The sequence below is a fragment of the Bos taurus genome, chromosome 11 (assembly GCF_002263795.3).
Source record: "Bos taurus isolate L1 Dominette 01449 registration number 42190680 breed Hereford chromosome 11, ARS-UCD2.0, whole genome shotgun sequence".
Classification (NCBI taxonomy): domain Eukaryota; kingdom Metazoa; phylum Chordata; class Mammalia; order Artiodactyla; family Bovidae; genus Bos; species Bos taurus.
The window spans coordinates 36,515,243-36,519,762 of record NC_037338.1 but is presented as its reverse complement, the minus strand read 5'-3'; the positions used below and the strand labels follow the sequence as shown (position 1 = coordinate 36,519,762).

Here is a 4,520-nt window from a genome sequence, read left to right as displayed (position 1 = left end):
GCCCCCGCCCCCTTGGGCTTCCCACCACCGTTTCCGGGGCAGGTGATGTATCAACATCCGGGGCCGCCGAACCGTCTGCCTACGGAAGCCGGGACGGCGGTAGCGCTTCTCTTGTTGACCACAACCGCAGTCTGGCGGCGGAGAGCGAACGCAGTGACTGCTTGCCAGGAGCGGACGCCCAAAGACTGGGCCTTGGGCCAGCCGTTTCCGCGGCGGCGAAGTAGCAGCACGGAGAGCTGGTGAGTCCGGGAGGCGGGCGGCTCTCAGCACAGAGTGGGCGGCGGCTTGGCCCTCATGGAGCAGCCACCGGCGAGCGGGGCTGGTGCAGGTATTCAGATGAGAAAATTCGAGGTGGCGAAGAGAAGTGAGAAGTGGTGGTGTTTCTGACTACTCTTCCCTCTCGCTGCTCCTGTTTTCCCTTTTCTCCGCACGTAGCGTCTGTTCACTTTTATTTTTCCCGCTGGAAGTTTTTCTCCGCCTTTTACTGTGGGTCGTGGTCACCTGAGTACTTTCTGCTCCTGACTAACAGAGAGTAGATGGCTAAGTTTCTGCAGCTGTGGGTTCGGGGATACTAAGCCGAGAACACCGGTCGTCCTTCCGTATAAGAATTCTACGCTTCTTCGAGGGTGGCCCAGATGCAGACTCTCCTCTTGGGGAGGGCAGCTAGATTTTCCCTGCGTTTTTACCCGACGTGGGGCTCTCCCTTCATCCCAGAGTTGAAGTGCTGTGTCGCTGTTTTATGTAGGAAGCCGATACGTTTCTTTAAAGTTCAAGGCCATGTGACCCTAAGGTTATGAATTCACATAAGATTTAGACACCTCTCACCGTATTCAAAATAACACACAAAGTTTTGCATTCTCCCCGTCATTAAAAGAAATGCCATTGTTTTAATCTCTAATATAATGCGTTTGGGTAAACTCCGGGAGTTGTTGATGGACCGGGAGGCCTGGCGTGCTGCGGTCCATGGGGTCGCAAATAGTCGGACACGATTGAGCGATTGAACTGAACTGATAATGGGTCATACAGCGTCAAATATAGAGCATTTCTCGTTGTCTTTCTGGAGGTGAGAAGAGGTAGACCTTCGTGCTAGATTTGCTAAAGACTGTCGTCCGTCGTGTGTTCTCTCTGCCCCTGCAATTTGCTCCAAGTCAAAAAGCAGGAAGAACATCCTTTTTCTATTTTTTGTTGTGAAAGTTTCCTGTTTCTTTTTTAACATAAGGAATCCACGGCATAAAAGAAAATTAATTTTTTCTAGAATTGAGATGCTGTTCATTGATTTACCTATTGATGTTTAGTGTGTATGTGAACAGTGGGCTTGGTAAATGGCAAATAAATGAATCTCTGTCCTCTGTCTCATGGTATAGCAAGGCAAATTACACAGACAAATAATGGTAGCCTATTATGGTAATGATAAAATAGTTAACACATCACATTCCTTCTGTGCACTCGTTTAAGTACTTTTTTATGCTGCTGCTGCTGCTAAGTCGCTTCAATCCTGTCCGACTCTGTGACTCCATAAACGGCAGCCCACCAGGCTCTTCTGTCCCTGGGATTTTCTAGGCAAGAACACTGGAGTGGGTTGCCATTTCCTTCTCCAATGCATGAAAGTGAAAAGTGAAAATGAAGTCGCTCGGTCGTGTCAGACTCTTAGTGCCCCCATGGACTGCAGCCTACCAGGCTCCTCCATCCATGAGATTTTCCAGGCAAGAGTACTGGAGTGGGTTGCCATTGCCTTCTCTGACTTTATTATGAGCCAGGTACTATAGATTATGGGCTTCCCTGGTGGCTCAGTGGTAAAGAACCCTCCTGCCAATGCAGGAGATGAGGGTTCCACCCCTGGGTGGGGAAGATCCAACGGAGAAGGAGATGGCAATCCACTCTAGTATTCTTGCCTGGGAAATCCCATGGGTGGAGGAGCCTGGTGGCCTACAGTCCATGGGGTCTCAAAGAGTCAGACACGACTGAACGATTAAAACAGCAATAAACTATAGATTATAGAGTAGAGGGATGTTAAATTATATAATAGAGTAGATGTTAGATATAAGGAAGGACAGAAATTGGGTAAGAAAGTCTTGCCAGGAGAAGTGACATTACGATTGGGGTTTTAAGGATTTATAGGAGTTTATCAGGCAGGACCATCCTTCTAGGTGGTCCCTTAGGGCTTTTCAGTGTAGTCAGAGTATAGGGCAGAGTGGAGTCAGAGGAGATTAATGCTGTCTTAGAGCAATGGTGACAGTTCCAATTAATTCAGTTCAAGATTAATTCCAAATGGATTAGATACTTAAATGAATAACAAAAAGAAAACAATAGGTATTAAGATTGTATCATGGGTCTCCTTCCTTAATAAAAATTTAGTCAGTTGTCACACACATAAAAAAAGAAAATAGGAAAAAATTTAGAGGAATAATTTAGTGATCTTGTTACGTTGGTGGTGGTTTAGTCACTGAGTCGTGTCCGACTCTTGCGACCCCATGGATTGTAGCCTGCCAGGCTCCTCTGTCCTCTGTCTTCTGTCCATGGGATTTCCCAGGCAAGAATACTGGAGTGGGTTGCCATTTTCTCCTCCAGGGGATTTTCCTGTCCTAGGGATTGAAGCCAGGTCTTCTGTATTGCAGACAGGTTCTTTACGAACTAAGCCACTAGGGAAGCCTGATCTGTAAGAGAGGAAACCCTGAAATCATGGAGGAAAAAAGATGTATTTGACTAAATAGAAATGAAAAGTATTTGTCTACCCAGATTTAGTCTCTGGGACTGTAGTAATGGAAGCTCCAACAACAGCAAAACACTCAAGATAATTTCTGGTCAAGGTCATTGCTGCTTAGAAACTAGGGTTATGTAAAAGAAAATGACTCTGAAATATGCTACTGAGGTAGATGGTCAGACTTGTGTGAGGAAGTGACAGCTGAATTATGATTTGAAATGAGGAGGAAGCCACACAGTAGTTTCTAGCAGGAAAAGCTTGTGTTGGAGGGATTGAAAGAAGGCTGGTGTTGATGGAGTGTAAGAGGGCACTTTGTAGATGAAGTTTGAGAGGCTGGAAGAGGCCAGCTGGGCACAGATCTGTAAGTAGGAGAGCAATGTGGTCTGATGTACATTCATGAAGATCATTATGGTTGCTGTGTGGAAAATGGACTGTAGGGGATGTTGTTGGCTGAATTGTGTTCCACAAAAGGATATGCTGAAGTCTTAACCCCTGGAACCTGCAAGTGTGAACTTACTTGGAAATCAGATCTTTGCAGATGTAAAGTTAAGGTCATAATGAGTGAAAGTGGGCCCCAATACAATGTCTAATGTCTTTATAAGAAAAAGGAAATTTGGACACAGAGAGGATGGAGGCAGAGATTGGAGTGATGTGTCTACAAACCAACTAGAATTTGCCAGCGACCACCAGTAGTTAGGAGAAGGCAATGGCACCCCATTCCAGTACTCTTGCCTGGAAAATCCCATGGATGGAGGAGCCTGGTAGGCTGCAGTCCATGGGGTCGCTGGGAGTCGGAGACGACTGAGCGACTTCACTTTCACTTTTCACTTTCATACATTGGAGAAGAAAATGGCAACCCACTCCACTGTTCTTGCCTGGAGAATCCCAGGGATGGGGGAGCCTGGTGGGCTGCAGTGTATGGGGTCACACAGAGTCGGACACGACTGAAGCGACTTAGCGGCAGCAGCAGCGACCAGTAGTTAGGAAGAGATAGGGACAAATCCTCTCCTAGAAGTTTCAGGGAGATTTTGGCTCTGCTGACACCTCGATTTCAGACTTCTAACTTCTAGAACTGTGAAGCAGTACCTTTCTGTTGTTTTAAGCTACCAGGTTTGTGGTAGTTTGTATGACAGTGCTAGGAAGCTAATGTAGGGGCTAAGTGTGGCGACAGGGAGACCAGTTAGGAAGCTGTGGAAATGGGGAGCAATAGTCTACTTTGGAATGTATTTTTTGAGTAGAATATCTTGAATTTCCTGGTGGATTAGATGTGGCATGTTCTTACAGAGATGAATTAATGATGCTTTGCTGACAAAGGTCCATATAGTCAAAGCTATAGTTTTTCTAGTAGTCATGTACGGATGTGAGAGTTGGACCATAGAGAAGGCTGAGTGCCGAAGAATTGACGCTTTTGAACTGTGGTGCTGGAGCAGACTCTTGAGGGTCCCTTGGACTGCAAGGAGATCAAACCAGTCAATCCTAAATCAACCCTGAATATTCATTGGAAGGACTGATGCTAAAGCTGAAGTGCCAATACTTTGGCCATCTATTGTGAAGAGCCAACTCATTGGAAAAGACCCTGATGCTGGGAAAGATAGAGGGCAGGAGGAGAAGGAGATGACAGAGGACAAGATGGTTGGATGGCACCACTGACTCAATGGGCAGGAGTTTGAGCAAACTGGGAGATAGTGAAGGACAGGGAAGCCTGGTGTGCTGCAGTCCACGGGGCTGCAAAGGGTCAGATTTGACTGAGCGACTAAACAACTATGTTTTATGAGGAACTGGTGGTGAAGTTTACTGAAACAGGGAAGAAAATAATGTG

General features: G+C 46.3%; 1 protein-coding gene across 5 annotated transcripts in view; it reads left to right on the top strand.

Annotated features, from left to right (window-relative positions):
* The first annotated feature begins 61 nt into the window (after window positions 1–61).
* ASB3 (ankyrin repeat and SOCS box containing 3) overlaps window positions 62–4,520 on the top strand; it is a 118,362-nt gene continuing 113,903 nt past the window's right edge. For 3 of the 5 annotated variants that reach the window (XM_059891440.1, XM_059891441.1, XM_059891439.1), the window contains exon 1: window positions 74–239. The gene's annotated coding sequence lies outside the window, so the exon portion shown is untranslated. 5 annotated transcript variants of the gene reach the window in all.